At 35.8% G+C, this 18,929-nt stretch overlaps 1 protein-coding gene across 3 annotated transcripts in view; it reads right to left on the bottom strand.

Moving 5' to 3' along the window:
- Positions 1-15,218, bottom strand: part of LOC149775558 (protein yippee-like 1) — an 87,732-nt gene extending 72,514 nt beyond the window's left edge. For all 3 annotated transcript variants that reach the window (XM_089943949.1, XM_089943951.1, XM_089943950.1), the window contains exon 1: positions 15,065-15,218. The gene's annotated coding sequence lies outside the window, so the exon portion shown is untranslated. The remainder of the gene's footprint in view (positions 1-15,064) is intronic.
- Between the last annotated feature and the right edge of the window lie 3,711 nt (positions 15,219-18,929).

The following is an 18,929-nucleotide window of genomic DNA, read 5'->3' as shown; positions in this document are numbered from 1 at the left end:
ATACTTTAGTGATCCTGACAACAAACTGTTGACCCCCACGACTGGACAAAAGTTATCCTGACAACAAAAACTGATGACTGCTCTGATGGACTATTGGTTAGAGCATCTGCCGCGGATGTGGGAGGTTGTGGGTTTGATCCCCGGCAAAGTCATACCAAAGACTTACAAAAATGGTACTAACAGCTGCCTCGCTTGGCGCTCAGCATTAAGAGGTTAGTGTTAGGACTGGTGTCAGGATAATGTGACTAGGTGGGACATCATGCTACATGTCTGTGGAATGATGCCCCAGTGCTAGACATCACTATAAACTGTCACACTGCAGACACTGTAGTGATATGACTGAAAAATTGTTAAAGCTATATTAAAAATCCATATCACACACACACAAAAACTGTTGACCCCTATGAGTGGGAATACAAGAGATCCTGACAAATTGTTGACACCTGTTACAGGGCATAAAGACATAAGGAATAAGAAATAACATTCTTTTCTATGATATCAAAGCAGAGGCATAGATCATAACATTCTTTCATGTGATATCAAAATAGAGGCATAGAGCATGATAACGTTCTTGTCTACTAAATGTAACAGTACCCAAATAAATGACCTTCACCAAAACATTTCAACAAAATCACTGATTCATAACATATAGGTCAAAGAGATCTCTTTCTGCAAAAATGGGATAGTTCTTTTCAAGACTGATCCAATCATCAAATTTTATGAAAACGGTGCTCATATAAAAATAATCTGATAAACAATGGGGTATATGTAAAACCATGATTTCATTCTTTCTACCTTGTATGCGAAAAAAGCAGCAAAACAAAGTAATAAGTAAATTAATTTCATATTCGAAAGTTTCAGGTTTATTTTATTCTATAATAGATTAAAGTTTCTAATGTTTTCATACATATCATTATGTTTTAAAATTCATGTCCATGATAAAAGCAATAACTCTCCCTAGTTATTCTGAAGCTAATGTATCTCATTTATCTTTTCTATCTCTTTTTCTCTTTTTGAAAATGGATATTCCCTCTTCTGTGGTTCATCAGATGTTCTGTACTGATTAGTTCCCCGTGTACAGGGATAAAGAAAAGTACATATTGCAATGCCAAAAAAATTCAGTGGTAAAGAGCTGAACAAATAAAAATAAATGAAAGCCATCATTAAATGATATACAAAATGCTTTATTTGCCTGAAGGTTGTGATACTAATATAGATTCATATAATATTAATAATAATAATAATAATAATAATAATAATAATGATAATATAATATAATTTTATGACTCTTGCTTGAATAGTGCCTAAAATATGATGAGCACTTGTTATTGCAGAAGTAGGTCATTATGGCCCATATGTTATGCTTAATGTGAGTTAAGTTTGTGTTTGATTTTGCACCCCAATGCCAAGTTTCTTGATTCTGTTTCAGGCATGTGCAACCTACAGCCCATATGAGTACTTTAAAAAAGCTATCTTCAGTCTGTGCCATGGAGGAAGATGCACACTCCTGATCTGTTGTTGTTGTTGTTGTGGGGTTTAACGCCATTTTTCAGCACACGATAGGCTATACATGGCGGCCAGTATTAATGGTGGAGGAAGAACCCGGGAAAACCCCGGAAAGAACCACCGACCCACGAGAAGCTACTGGCAAGCTTTCTCACATACCCACATTGGCACTCCTGATCTAAATGCAAAAAATGAACCAAAGCCATTAAAATATGAAATGCCACGATGACCTATTTCTACTGTGTGGTAATAGCAAATACTCATGCAACACCAGTTATCAAGTCTTGTGCAAACATTAATGACATAAAATTAAACCCAAGTTAGAGAAGTAAGGAATACAGGTTACAGTGGCTGATTTTGTGATGAGGATTAGTACAGAAATGTAGTACTAAACAAGAGCCACCCCATCACAAAGTATAATGATCGAATGTAAATATGCTATGTATACACTAAATGAAAAATCCATGTGGTCCAGAGCTAAGTAAGTTTAAGCAATACAAGTAAAAATGATCAGTGACCTTTTTTATACAGGCGTGATACTAACAAGGAAACTCACAATCATTTAGGCTGACTGATACTAGCATTAACAGAGCTTGAAAAATAAACTTAAAACACACATAATGTGCCTGCAGATCTGAGTTTGTGCAATGTATCAGGATTAAGCAGCAGAATAAACACAATATAACCTGATCTGAGACAGGTGTGGGTCTGTGCAGTGTGTCAAGTAGAATAAACACAACATAACCTGATCTGATACAGGTGTGGGTCTGTGCAGTGTGTCAAGTTTAAGCAGTAGAATAAACACAACATAACCTGATCTGATACAGGTGTGGGTCTGTGCAGTGTGTCAAGTTTAAGCAGTAGAATAAACACAACATAACCTGATCTGATACAGGTGTGGGTCTGTGCAGTGTGTCAGGATTAAGCAGTATAATAAACACAATATAACCTGATCTGATACAGGTGTGGGTCTGTGCAGTGTGTCATGATTAAGCAGTAGAATAAACACAACATAACCTGATCTGATACAGGTGTGGGTCTGTGCAGTGTGTCATGATTAAGCAGTAGAATAAACACAACGTAACCTGATCTGATACAGGTGTGGGTCTGTGCAGTGTCAGGATTAAGCAGTATAATAAACACAATATAACCTGATCTGATACAGGTGTGGGTCTGTGCAGTGTGTCATGATTAAGCAGTAGAATAAACACAACGTAACCTGATCTGATACAGGTGTGGGTATGTGCAGTGTGTCAAGATTAAGCAGTATAATAAACACAATATAACCTGATCTGCAGATCCGGATCTGTGCAGTGTGTCATGATTAAGCAGTAGAATAAACACAACATAACCTGATCTGATACAGGTGTGGGTCTGTGCAGTGTGTCAAGTTTAAGCAGTAGAATAAACACAACATAACCTGATGTGATACAGGTGTGGGTCTGTGCAGTGTGTCAGGATTATGCAGTAGAATAAACACAACCTGATCTGCATTATGCTTTGACAGATCAGTATCTTTCCTTCATGCGCCTTGTAAGAGAGTGAAGACAGTACAACTGTAGAGTGCTGGTGGGTGGTGTGGTTGATTGGTGAGTTCTACCTTCTTACAAGGCATCTGCTTTATTTGGTTCTCGTTATCTAGGAGATGATCACCCTTGGTGTTATTGCCCAGATTGAGGCAATATTAATATAAAGTATGAAATGTATAGGTGGAATAAATTGAGATCTGAGCAGATATATAGAACAGAATAACACAAGCCCCCATACATACATGGAAAAAACCAACAATTTAGTCAATTACATAAACAACTGATAATACATTATGTACACTTCTTTTTGGAATAAATTTTTCATCGAATTTCAAAAAACAAATATACATGCATTTATATAAATAGCCAATCTGTTTTAAATGATAGAATTGGTTCATCATAAAATCGAGTGAACAATTAAGTCAGTGACTTGTACAACTTCATGAACTGCTTATTCCAGTCCACTCCAACTTCACTGTGGTTGTTCCTCTAGGTCCTTTCCCTTCTCAAACCTCCCTACTGTCTCGCCTCTTTGGGCCCTCAAACTTTGTGTGGGTAGGTGGATATGTAAGTATGTAGATACTTGGATTAGTAGGTACATGGACACATCAGTAAATACTTCAGTGGGGCTATTTCTCCTTTCAAAATAAACAGAGAAGCAACCTAAATCTTCTGTCAGTTGTCCTACTGGGAATAGATCATTACTCCCCTCTTGTTATGTCAGATATCGTTCTTATCGGAATTCAAACAGATACCAAAGGCTATCTGGTCAAGCTAAACATGGCAGACCATAAACAAACCTAGTTTCATAAGATTAATATACTTCCTAATGGCTATTTAATCAATGATTCACATTAACATTACATAAGACATAACAGTTCTGTTCTTGTCTCAATTACACAAATAAATTAACGAAATTCATTACATGACTTAACTACATTATTTTCAGCGAATATACACATTCAAGTCTTTAGCATACGTGAAATCATCTAAGATGGCAAATTCACATGGATTCTCGTAACTCATATCAACTAAAATAATGCTTGAAATTCTTAGATTCATATAACAATCAAGACGACAAATTCAAACAATTCATCAAACTTATATAAAGAAGATCATCATACGAATTCAGATAGATGAACTGAACTCAACACAGTTATACTCATAGCAAAAAAAATTGACATACGAATTTAAACAAATAAATTCATGCAAATAGAAGCAATTAAATTCAAGCAAATCATTTTATTGGTATCAACGAATTACATGAGAATGACACAAATACATTGTGCTTTCAAGCTTTGTTCGCTTCTACCACCAAATTGTGTCCGTCGACTTTCCCAACATCAGGTCCCTTTTACAAATGTTTTACAAGAGAATTTCTTCTAAATTCAAGTTCGGAATCACTTATTATTTCAATCTTGCTGGAAAAATGCAGACTGATTAGATTTTTCGACAAGGGCAATATTTAAGCTAGGAATGTGTTTTGAGAAATACACCCTTTATTTAGTGTAACCAATCAGGATTAAATATATTCACCGCCTGTTATAACTAGGTGCCAAAAATTGCGGTAAGTCTGACTTCTAGATTTCCAAACTTGATCATGGAAAAACTCAGCTCTTACAGTTCTGATATAAAACTGAAGTTAACCTTCCCTTTTCAAGTCATCTAACGGTTAAATAAATGAAGGCTTAATTAAGAATCACTTCCTCTCCCGACACAGACATTAGAAATCTTTGCAGTATAACGATTTAACAAGCACCTATCCCCATAAATCTAATTAACTGTTCTCAAGAACAAACTAATGTGCTCTTCATAGATCGGCAGAAATCTGCACCCTTACAACAACATTTTCCTTAATACAGGACTGGATACACAAGTAAGGCAACTGTCACTAGCACTTAAATTAGTGTCTTCACTTTTATTTTTGATTCATGTTTTATTTAGTACACCAAGAATTCGACAGACTGAACTAATACAAAATGTTTTAAAAGAATACAACAGACTTGACTATTATACAGTGCACATTTATAAAAGAATACAACAGACTGGACTACTATAACAAATATAAAATGAATATGACAGACTAGATCAATAGAACATACTTAAAAAGAATACAACAGAATGGATTGCTATAATGTGTGTGTTTGTCTGGGATTTTTAATGTAGCTATTTAAAAAATTTCAGTCATATGATGTCTGCAGTGTCAGTTTATAGTGATGTCCAGCACTGGGGCATCATGCCACAGGCATGTAGCATCATGTCCCACCCAGTCACATTACCCTGACACCAGGCAGACTAGTCCTAACACTAACATCTTAATGCTGAGCGCCAAGCGAGGCAGCTGCAAGTACTATTTTTATAAGTCTTTTGTATGACTCGTCCGGGGTTCGTACCCGCAGCCTCCTGCATCTGAGGCAAACATTCTAACCACTTGGCCACCTGAGCAGTCTGGACTGCTCTAACGTGCATTATTTAAAAATGAAGCTTCTTACTTACATTTGTTCCAACAAGCACATATTCTACCTTATCATACTCCTTCTTCTGCATAAAATATTGGTCACAACATGTGTACAATCAGTTTATAACTTGTGTATTGTCTTTCTTCAAAAGCTTGCCTGCAGGACCCCACAGCACACTATTATTTTAGTGGATAAGAAAACTGTAGCAAAATAGATTGCTTCAACATTGACTGATTTAAGGTGTATAATGCTGGAAAAGTGAATATTTATTAAAGAAATAATTCAATTCATAATTCAAGTACCTGTGATCATTACCAGCATAATATTGCAAGCCTTATTTACTGGACTCAAGTACATCTGATGATTATCAGCCTCCTGTTGCAAGCCTTATGTGCTGGACTTGAGTACCATTGATGATTATCAGATTCTTATTGAAAGCCGTATGTACAAGACTCGAGTACCTGTGATTACTGGCCTCCTTTCACGAGACTTAAATATTGGGACTCAAGTCTGGTACCTGTGATCATTATCAACCTCGGTGTGAGCCATCTACTGGATATGGAATACCTATGGTCATTATTAGCCTCTCATGTACTGGGATTGAATTTCTCATGCTTATGTAGCTATTGCCCTCTAGAATAGACTATGGACGTTTGAGTCTATATTATTTACTCTCAGTACAATATTTTCAGAAATAAATCCTAAGCATTTTGCAGATGATTTCATCATTTCTTTCCTTTCTATTAATGATAATTAACTCAAATGGTGCCCAAGCTAATCAAAATCAGCAAGACATCATTGTCATACAAGAAAACTTGCCATCTTTTGCTTCTTTTGCAATAAACACACACTATTCAATAGGTTTTGGATGAGATTAATTCACTCTATAAACAACCATAATGATCCATCATCTTTATTTTCTGGAGTTTTATTACATGCCCTACGGGGGGGGGGGGGGGGGGGGGGAGTGGCTGAGTGATCCAAGGGCTCGCTGTTACAGATCACTGCCATCTCAACTCTGTCTGCTGGTTTGAGTCTTGAGTTGGCCAATGTGGGTTATGTGAGAAAGCTTGCCAGTAGCTTCTCATGGGTCAGTGGTTCTTTCTGGGGGTTTCCCCAGGTCCTTCCTCCACCATTTATAGCCTATCTTGTGCTGAAAAATGGCATTAAATCCATCAACAACAGCAACATGCCCTATGGGCACTTTTTTTGCACCAATATGAAAATATGAGTCACTGGCACATGGACAATGAACCCAATACTTGTACCAGTGTGCTATTTTCTTTTTTTCTAACAGTACTGCTTTTACATTGACATAAAAACATATGTTACAATCCAGTATCCACATGGAGGTTTTATAAAATGAATGTATCCCAATGTGATTAAAATCAAAACTCTACTGTCATATGGGAATATCTGACAGCGACTGGTGAGGGGTCATGTTCTGATGACCTAGATATTACCATAAGTGCTAATTTTATCAGCCATTCAGATGTGTATTATATCTTCAAGTTTGCGAGACTGTACAGTGTGGCTGATGAGCATCAATGTATGCCACCGACTTGATTTTGATTCACTTTCTGATTTTTTAAAGCTCCATTTCCACTGGCTGACTCAAAGGTCACCAGAACATGACCCCTAAGCAGTTGTCAGATCATCACATAGGACAGCGGAGATCTGGTTTTAATCTGACTGAATGTTCTCAAGATAAACATTGCCCTTGGCACACAGGTAATCAAAATATAGCACAGAAAAGTTTATTAATATTTAAACATGAATAACTGGTATAGCCTACTGTAAATATGAATGATGTTAATACAACCCTTTATACAATATATCTATCTGATGTCTATAAAAGGAATTATCAAGAACATGAACATTAATATAACCCGTTATAATACAAACATATTTGATGTGTCTACAAAAAGAATTATCAAGGATGTGAAAGTTAATATAACCCTTTTTACAAAAATTGTATTTGATGTGTTGACAAAAGAATTATCAAGAACCTGTCAAAAAACAGAAGTGATCAAAACTGAATGCCAATTCTTAATTTCATTGCAAAAATATATGTACTTAGTTAGCTATTAATTTTATTTTGTGGCTAAAATGATAGAATTCAAACTTTTGCATTACAGAAAACGAAGAAAGGTATGTATATATTTGTTTTGGTAGTCACAATACAATAGACAAGACATATGGAAGCGACACCGTTTCAATAATACAGAAAATCTCTCTTTAGTCTTAATATTATGCTATATATATATCAAAACATGTAAAATTATAAATGAAATATTTATGGCATAAAAAATTAATGATTATTTCCATTTCAGGGCACCACAAAACTCTCAGACCTTAAAGTAGATATGCACACATCATATGCATTCAACAAGTGGGCAGCCCTAAAATTGCGATGGATCATCATGTGACATTCTACAACATTTTAATAATGCAAAACAGTCATGTAATGAATTATTTTGTAATATTATAGCTGTACATGTATTGCTTGTTGTCAATAAAGTAATAACTATCCCATCTTTTGCAATTTTCACTGCCTATTACATTAATAGACTTTTCATTGCCTATTACATTAACCGACTTGGAAAAATATTGAAAATTGACGACAAAATATCGAGGTTGGCGATTTTTTGGCTACTACTTTTAAAAGTCAGGACCATCCCTGATATGGTTTTATAAATTACCTAATTCTACTGAAATACACATTGACTCTCTTATCTGGACATATTTCTTTTATGGATGTAACTATAGCAATATACAAAACCTCCCTTATCCCATGTTTCTGTGAAGGACCTACTTCTACTGCAACAGAAAAAAACTCATATCTGGACCTGTTTTCATGTGGGCCTAATTATACATCGATATGAAAAACTGCACTAATTTTCTACAAAGTACATAATTCTACATCCATATAGAAAACCTCTCTTAAATGGACATGTTTCTATAAAGGACCTAATTCTACAGCAACAAAAAAAAAATCTCTTATCTGGACAGGTTTCGTTAAAGAGCTTAATTCTACAGCAACACACAAAACCTGGATACATTTCTATAAAGGAATTAATTCTACATCAAGATTATGTGATACCATTACAAACTGAATTAGAGCTATTCTAAATTTATCATTTGATATTGTGCACTAGCATGATATCATATAAAAACTGTTTTTATACATGGTATATCAAGTCAGTGTGTAATCAGACCTCCTACATGACTGTATAAATAAACTGGTCACAATCTTTTCTGGGACAACTGGATATAACATCACTATACCTATTTTGCCATGTATGAAAAAAAAACTGACAGTCCATAAATTCACCATGTATACATTTGATCTTAGAAGTCCAATTTCAACATTATAAATTAACACTGTTTGGTTTCAATGTTAAATATATCTGAGAAAAAAGTTTAAGAGAATCCCTCATCAAAATGACATTCTTTATATTTTTCATATTATCATAGTGGTTATTTTACCAAACCCATCATGTAATACCTCCACAGTTAATAACTTTAATGATGTATATACAGAATTTCAAGTTAATTTTTTCTTAATGGAATTCCCAAAGCAACACAAAAACACCACAAACAAATCAAATAAATTGGTAGAGACACAGCATATAAATTTTACCCAGCTTTTGCAAAGAAAATGAACCAAATTCACCTCAACATATGTTATTCTCAACCATCTTCATGGGCACCCTCACACTGGGTCAATCCCCCTCCAATTTTTCACCTCGAAACATATTCTGGCCTTCATCTGTAAAGTTCACGAGCTAACCACTACATGTTTGCGCCCCTCTCCCTCCAAAAATTAAATCTGCAGGCGCCCCTGACCTTCCTCCGATCTAAGACATTTAAATGAAAACATGACCTGGTTTATCACCGAACAAACGCAAAACTGACTGTTTACCTTTTGTGTGCTGTTGTCAGTTATTTTTAGCTGACTAGATTATCCCTGACCTAGATAACCACGTGTGACAGGCCACTATCAGCTGATCAAAGAGGTAAACATGGCCTGTGCTGTTTAATAACAACAACTATGAAGCTTCTGTATATACTGTATTTTACATTATCTGGATGACTCATTTGGAAAAATAAAAAGCTGGTCAGATGATGAGACTGTCACATGTACATTTATTTTACTTTGCTATATTCTTTAGTATTTTCTTAGCCCATGATCTAATTTGGTAAATAATTCAACACATTCTTTTCCAACTGATTCAAATCAGATCTCCCTGACTGTCCTGGTGACCTCTAAATTAACCAAGGCAATGCAGCTTTCAGAAATTTGAAAGTGAATCAAATCATCTGGCACACAATAATTCTCTTCAGCCATACTGTCCACTGTCCCAAATACCAAGCATGGGCATCCATCAGGATTGTGTGTGTGTGTGTGTGTGTCTTTCAGTCACAGGACTGGGACACTAGTATTAGTATAGTAAGCAGTCTGAAACTATAATATTTACTAAGTGTTTTGAACAGAATCTTGTTTTTGCATGATTAAACTTGTTGGAATTTATATTTTTTGCAGTATGATTTTTTTTTGGGGGGGATGTTACCCCCTTGACCTATGCTGTGGGCGCCAATTATACCAAGATTATTATAAGATTCCATCTGATTGTGTGATAAAGTTTTCGTATATGATAATTATATGTCACCAGAAAATGACACTTAAACAGTCACTGTCAGATCTTCATGTAGGAGAAGGGAGATATGATTTTAATCAGATTCCATTCTTGTCAAATCATTCTTATTCCATCCTGAATCATGTACATGCTAGAAAACAAAAAATTCTGGAACTGCAGAAGGTGTGGGAATTTAGAGTTGGGAGTGAATTTCCGTGCCCACTCCATTTGAAGAAAAAAAGAGAAATTCTACAAATATATTAGGAATGTAAAAGAGAGATAAAAAGGAGGGTAGGCAGATATGACACAATTTTCATGTATATATGGGATTGTTAGCATATTTGAAAATTTAGTGTGAATCCTACAAGCTGTCAGAGAACTTGATCCTGATTTTAAAAAAATACCTTTTGATCTGTTTTGTTTTGGATTTTGGGCAGTTTTTGTTGGCTTTAATGACATTTTAACACACTACTGACAATACCATGGTGAGGAAATGGGAGCAATGTGCCTTCCCCAAGGACATGCTGAGGGAGATGATCCAAGTTGACCTAGGTGGGTATCAAACCAGCAACTCTTGGATTAGGAGTCAGAAGCACTACCAAGCTAGTCTGTGGCTCACAGTACATACTGAAAACCAAGCAAACTAGGACTTGTCATCATCTTCATGTACCATATGAAGTGATACATGGCCATTTTAAGACATTTCGGGAGGAAATCCCTCATCCATCTATGAAAGTGCAAAATTTGTGAAGTTAACAATGACAAAACTTGCAGCACAGTTAGTTGCTGATTTTATATATCAAGGCAAAACTTGTTACATGTGTACGACAAAACATTTAATAGTCAGTTTCAAAAGAGCCTATCTGTTGCTTTGTATCTATTTGGAGTGAGTTTTCATGCAATGCTTAGGGTACATCACAAAATAAATAAGCTACAGTTAATTCTGATTGGCATTTACTGTCTTACCTTTGACCTTAGCAAACAATAGCCACCAATCAGAATTGAATGTGACATACTGGAAGTGTACAATTCAAATCTAATCTAAGTGGACAAGATACAAAGAAACAATAAATCATACATGAAGATTGGAATGTATCTTTTACATTGATATATGTTATGTAAATGGTGGCAGATGGTAGATTTCAAACCACACTGTGTTAATTTGCGGAAGGCAAATAGATGTTAATAGTTTGTCTTGTTAATCTGACAGAACTGAGTGCATATGCCTTTTACATATTTTAAACTTTAAAGAATAAAAAGGCAAACAACTAATGATCATTTTGTATTGCACTTGCTAATTATATTACGTACATGCTAATTCCAAGGTATCAAAGTGTTATGTGTCAGACCTAGTTATTATTAGCCTCTTGCATACTTTCCATTATTATGGTTGCATTTACACCTTGACATTTTCATACTGCGAGACCCACATCCTGATAATTAAAGGGGGAAGAGGTACTAACAATGCTTCCATGATGGCTCAGTATATGCAATGCTAGATTCATTTCAGTAGAATCAAAGCTTGTCTCACATACCAGTAATGGCTGAACCCGACACTCGAGCCCAGAAAGAGGTGAGATGGCAATGGTCAACAAAGTTAAGCACTTTAGACCACTTAGCTAGATAAGGCACCAAATCATAAATTTAATAAAATTGGCTGCATTAATCAGTTAAGTCTAATGCTACATTCAATTCAGTAAAATCAAAGCTTGTCTCACATACCAGTAATGGCTGAACCCGACACTAGAACCAAGAAAGAGGTGAGATCGCAATGGTCAGTAAAGGTAAGCAGTTTAGACCACTTAGGGCACCAAATCAAAAATTTAATAAATTGGCTGCATTTATCAGTTAAGTGTAATGCTACATTCAGTTTGGAAGAATCAAAACATTTCTCACATACCCACCCTGGCCAAATATGGCACTCAGACCCACACAGATGAGGTGAGGTGACAGTGGTCCATAAAGGCAAGCACTTCAGACCACACAGGGTCCTAAATCAAATGTGTAATTAAACTGGCTGCATTAATAAGTAAATGTAATGATACTTTCAGTTCAGTACAATCAAATGTGTGATTACCATAGCTGCCTTAATCAGTGTTATGCTACTTTCAGTTCAGTGCTATCAAATATGTAATTACCATATCTGCCTTAATCAGTAAGTGTTATGCTACTTTCAGTTCAGTGCTATCCAATATGTAATTACCATAGCTGCCTTAATCAGTAAGTGTTATGATACTTTCAGTTCAGTACAATCAAATGTGTGATTACCATAGCTGCCTTAATCAGTAAGTGTTATGCTACTTTCAGTTCAGTGCTATCAAATGTGTCTCAATTTGCTTTAACAATGAGTCACTGACCCAAAAAGAAAAATTTCAACATATTTACTAGTACACACTTCCTGTTTCACCAGACTACTTACTGGTGACACAGGTATTTCCAAACATAATTTCCTAACGGAAAATGCTTCCTGGCTATCACTATGTAGAAGGAAGAAGGAAGGACACATGGGAAAAACATGGATTTCACACAAAAATAGATACCAAAGAACTTTCAGCATGAGAGAAACATATAGCTTATCACCGTCAAAAGCCCAATATACTAATTTTAGTCTAAGAGTTGTGTTCACTTCAAACATACAACATCGTTTAAAATTCCTGCATTTTTCCTGAGGACCATTTTAATATTTTTATTCAAACCACTGAATTCTCTTTAAATCAGTCCATCCTAGTTCCTTGAGTTAAAGCAGTCGGACCCAAAACACAATTATTACAGCTTTAAAAAACATACATTTCCACATTAACAATATAAACGTAAGGAAACAGAGACAAAAAGACCATAAACTGATGTTTTATGAAATATGATTAAAAATGTCCTTCTTGTGCTATTCACCATTTTCAGTAAAGTTCAGCATACATAAGTATAGGCAGATAACAATGGGGTGCTCTACAGATATGTACTACTGAGAGAGTAATATGTGTTAAGGTGAAGTTGTTTGACCTGCAACATGCAAAATGGGGAGAATATTGGCATACATATAAGCAATTTTCATGTACTGTGGCTGAAATTTCTTCGGATATTGTACTTGTGGAAACTGTACATGACCTAAGCATATAGCCAACCAAAATGGTCCTCTAATGCACTCGAAAAATCTGTCCGAATTAATCTAAAAGGACACAACTTTAATGGTTATTAAAACGGAAAAAATTAATTTTGCCAGACTAGAAAATACTAGCTTCTGAAAGTGCAATGAATGATTTAAAAGAATATATAAAAAGTAAAAAGGTTATTGATTCCTTTTTAGTTTACAATATACATGTACCTTTGAAGGCTGGGAAAATAATTCAGCAGAGCTAGCAGTTTTCTGACAGGTGTACATTTTTACTATGGTCAAAGTGTATACTTTATAACCCTAAGTACATCCATCAATCATATACCAAAAAGAAAGAGAATTAAAAGTTCTTTTACAAATACGTGATATAAAAGATATTTTTTCAATAGCCAGGATAACTACTGTGGAAAACCCGGGAAACACATTTTCTTCAAAGATCTAACTGTATGCGAAACTGTAGAGCACCATCAAGGACAGATTTCCAAGAAATTCCAATAGGACACAGAAAATCCCAATTCGGGATCAGCAAATGTGGCTATGTAAGAAAGCCTGCCAGCAGTTTCCTATGGGTGGTAAGTTTTTAATGGGGTTATTGCTGGTTTTTCCTCCACCAGTTATACCAGCCATCATGTTTTAATTTATCTTGTGCTGAGAATGGTACCCTGATTATCTCCGCTACACTTCTCTCCATTATGATGGTTAGGTGATTAGTAATGAAGAGAAGTGTTGCAGAGATGGTCAGGGTACTAAACTAAGAAATGGCATTTACATCTACTCTCCCCCCACAAAAAAAAATGCAAACAATGAATGTGGAAAATACTCCATTACAGGATTATTCTCGAAATATGTATTATCGGCAGTTGCCAACATTGTTACAAAAATCAGTATCTAAAGTTTTACAAAAACATTTCCAGTTATTTGCAAAAATCAATAAAAATGGAAATTATAAATTAAAAAACATGCTTTCATTTCAACTGATATCCTTCTAAAGGGGCTGCAGCTTTGTTTTCCCTTGAAGGGGCTGCCGATGGTCATTGTTTCCAACACATATATCTCACCTATTCATTTCTTACTTCTTTTATGGCTCTTAAACCCTTCAATACTGAAACATGGACGTGATGCCACAAAGGCCCTGTCCAAGATCAAAGTAAATTTACATGTAATCTGAGTGTGTACCCAAAACTTGCACATGCTCTAAGTATTCAGGACAGTTTCAGATCCTACTACTAACATAAGTACTACTAACATAAGTACCTCCTTCACCGTTGCTATTTCAAGCTACTGAAACAATGAAATGAAGTTTTTCTATGTCAACAGACCTTTCTTTGTTTGCCACTGTCTGCATAATTAATGAAGTGTGTCAACATCATGAAATATCACGTAAAATCAAGAAAACATCATTTGAACTGAAAATATACGTCTTTTTAAATGTGTTTTATGCTGACTGTTCTCCACAGAAGCCCAAATAAGATATAACAAACGCGTTTTTTTTAAATAATTTTTTTAAAAAGTGCTTATTGACCTAAACCAAAACAAAGAGAACACAACACCTACGTTGGACTTGACCTACTGGCCAGAGACTCGATGTTTCGCGTTTAACTACAATTTTCTTTAAAATAAACAATGACAATTGACAAGTAGCCAAGGTAATAAAAGAAAATACATATATTTGCTTAATGGAAAGAAAATGTGATATTCGGAAGCTAAGTTTTATTTAGAAAGGTCACGATTTCCACCATTTTCCGATTTATTGAACGGGCACAGGCCCTGAATAAAACTGAATATCTAACTTCTTATTTGAGAAACATTTTTGCCACTTACCTCAAAATGTAGAGAAATACCTCTTCATTCAGTCTGCCGGGAAATATACGAAGGCAAGGTTTCTTAAGAAGCAGAAACACGCAACGAATGTGCACTTACATTGCTTTCCCTCCAGATGTCTGTCTGCAATGTTTATCTCGCTGCAGTCCTGGCGGAAATTATATGACGTAAGACCACGTGATCAATAATGGGTTGCTCTAAGCAACGTAAACACTGGCACGTGACTTTGGAAAATGTAAACAAAGACGCTATGAGCTAAATAATGACAGTAGGTTGTCCCTACGTGCATATCGCATTGCACTGTTGAAAATTGAAATAAATATATTCTTCCTTTTTATTAAAGCGATGTAGGAATTTCATATATCAATCAATATTTTGTAACATAGTAAACATGTGTCTGTGTAAATACGTAGAGGCGAATTTTCATATAACGTATGAAAATATAAAATGGTGACTTTGCATGCATATTGCTGGTATACTTTATAAACATGGCATCAGTGTTAAACGAAAAATATGTTTATGACTTTTAAATATGCGATAGTCTCTCTCTCTCTTTCTGTTTGTGAATGCCACACAGATTTACCTCTCATGTAATTCGAAACCCATTTTGAGCCGGCCACCAGCAACTTTGAGACGGACGAGCCGCAAATAATAATAATAATAATAATGAGGACTTTGTATAGCGCCTAATCTTTAGAAGCTCTAAGCGCTTTACAACATTAGACAACACCTATAACAAACAAACAAAAACAACATATATAATAATATTATTACCACAAAAAAAACACCATGAAATTAGAAAACATAAAAGAAACATGCTGAAAATATTTCAGGTAGGGAACATTCTTAGGTCTTTAAGTTTGTTCTTGTAGGGGAGACAACGTCTGGTTGTTGTGGTCGAGAAGTGTCCGTTCGTCTCACAGTGAGACGCTTATACCCAGGGCCGAATTATTCAATAGGCACAGTATGCATTGTGCACTGGGACTACGAAAACAACATGTTACTGCAAAATGTATACACACAGAGAGGCAGAGTCTTGTCAATGTCAATTGTTTTTTATTAAAGAAATTCCTAGGCCCTATAAAGACCTTGATTCCGTCCTGCTTATACCGCCAATCTGAAAGGTCCGTTCCAGCTGAGGGCGGTTAACGTGGGGCCTCACATGCCATCTACTTATAATAATGTAAAGATAATGAGCAGGGAAATTTTTAGCAATGGCCGCAGACAAGTAAATCACCTTCGGACGAAAATGAGACCAGAAAATAAATTTTAAATGTACGTTCATCGTCAGCAGGTTGAAGTAGTCGTAGTGGTATATTTAAAGTTCATATTGGTAGCAGTGGTAGTAGTAGCTGTTGTTGTTGCTACTGCTTCTGTCTGTTGTTGTTGTTGAAGAAGAAGAAGAAGATGATGATGATGATGACGATGATGATGAAACTACATAGACATCCCAACATGTTTCAATCGCCAAGGGCGTTATTGGTCAATGCATTCTGTCTGAATACCAATTCAGTTGAGTCGCTAAGTTTTGCCACAGTTTGACTTTAGCCAAGAAAGTAATAGATTTGCTACATGAGCTAAGTCAGTTAAGCTATTTATAAAAGACCTAGTCTATCTTAGGTATAATTCAAAGAACCTTTAATTCCCTTTATTCTGGTGTATGATTGATGGGTGTAATATGGATTATAGAGTATACAGCTTGGCCTTACTCCAGATGTGCACCTTTAAAAAAAAAGTGATAGCTCCACTTGGTCATTTTCACTTCCTCAACTTCAGAGGTAAATTGTATACAAAAGAGCCGATAACTTTTTTTAACATTTTATATATTTGGTAATTCATTCATTGCACTTTCAGAAGCTGGTATTGTCTGGTCTGGCAAAATTCATTTTCCCTATTTTAATAGCTGTTATGGATAGTGTACTTGTACTTTAGAACTAATTCAGGCTGATTGTTTAGTACAAGGGAGCAGTCATTTTAGTTAGCAGTGTGCTTAGATCATGTACAATTTGCAAATGTACAATATCCAAAGAAATATCATCCACATTACATTAATGTAGCATAGAGGTATGCCAACGTTCTCTCCACTGTGCATGTTTTAAACGCAAACAACTTCACCTTACATACGTCACTCTCTAAAGAGTACAAAATAACTGGTGAGCGCCCTCAAAGGTGTGATCCAGTACAATCAGGACGTATGTCGCGCGCTGTGATGTCACAATGAGAGCTACGCATACCGATAAACAAATTCGCACTACCCTCGACTGTGACGTTTCCACTCAACGCGCTCTTATTTTGACCCAAGTTTAGTGCGTGGCCGCTATTGTACATGTCCATATCGATAGATAATTTTCGTCCGGAAGTTTTTAGGTGACAGTTAAGGTGTAAAGCCTTCAATAATCAGGACTGAATAGACTTTGGTTAAAGAAGATTAGAGTTCAGTTTTAAAAGAATAATTTATATTTAATTTAAAATGAGTAAAATCGCATACGTGACCCATGTGACTTGTATTATAATCGATGGTACCTAAGAACCTTCCTCGTCGAGAATGAGGACCATATATGATAAACAAGTCAAGAAACAATCAGTGATTATACATTTCGCAAACTTGCACTATGCTAATGCAAACGAAACCAAAAATGTTTTAATTTTTAGTTACGCGTGTACATCAGGGACTTACACATGCAAGACGTTCCCTCTTTAGATCTGGGCTTCACCCCCTTCCTCTTCGGAAGCATCCCTGAGGATGCATATATTTCTGAGTACTAGGAGGTAAAATGTAACTTAACCAGGGAATTTCAATACATTTTAAAGATTAAAGTAGAGACACAAAACTAGAAGAAAGGTCAATTTACCCGCTTTTCTTACTCGGCAAAAAGACGTTTGTTCTTTCAAATACACACGCTAATTTATGTTTTATGCATCTTTTATATTCTATATCAAATTACAATTATGAAATGGCGAATAGCCTTAGGACATTGCTACTCTCTTGTTCGGTCTAGAATCTAAATATCCTTTTGAAAGCCTGACATAACGGCAGAAATTTACCAGCCTACACTCTGTAAAGCACGTAGCTCCCTGTTCCTCAACAAATGTTAGAAGAGCCGTTAAAAACAAATAAAAAACAGCGCACGCGTGTGTGTGATGGGTCATTTAATCTATCCGACGTGCATCTGGCCAATTGCGTACTGTTTAGTAAGCTATTACATAGACTAAGTATCCTATTATGCGGATTGAGAGAATGGTTTTATTAATGTGGGGCAGTACAGTTTTCTCGACTACCAGCTGCATACGTACCAAGTACCACTACTTAAACAGCTGCTGCTTCGGTTTAGTCTTTCTCTCTCTCTCTCTCTCTCTCTCTACACACACACACACACACACACACACACACGACTATTCTGCGATAAATACAGACACAATGAAAGAAATCGATAACTGAAGATTTTATTATGTAGTTTGGTACCGAACTTTTCCTTACATGTGAACCCTTCGCAAGCTCCCAGCTATGCAAACGGTTAATGGTTGAGGAGACGCAACCCCCCCCCCCCCCCCCCCCCCGTATCCGACAGAAAATAAAGGATTTCATATGTTGGTCTGTGGTGTTGTATTTCCGAAAATAAAATAAAAAGGAATTTATAAATATTTATTTATATAAAAAAAATTTAATTTGGGGTTGATTCTATTAGCATTTGGTATTTGTCGTAGTAACCAGTCATGTTCCCCAACATTCCCAATATCTGAATGAGATTAAGGGGTTGTACTCCCTGCCAAATATGGATGTATAAGGCCAGTTTTCTTCCCCCATTTCGCTTGTGACCTTTTGGCAGAAGGTTTCCCTACTGCCCTGTGTCTGCTGTGTGATGTT

This window comes from Sinohyriopsis cumingii, chromosome 19, assembly GCF_028554795.1.
Source record: "Sinohyriopsis cumingii isolate HCF-2022 chromosome 19, ASM2855479v2, whole genome shotgun sequence".
NCBI classification, from domain to species: Eukaryota; Metazoa; Mollusca; class Bivalvia; order Unionida; family Unionidae; genus Sinohyriopsis; species Sinohyriopsis cumingii.
This window is presented reverse-complemented; position numbering and strand designations above follow the sequence as displayed.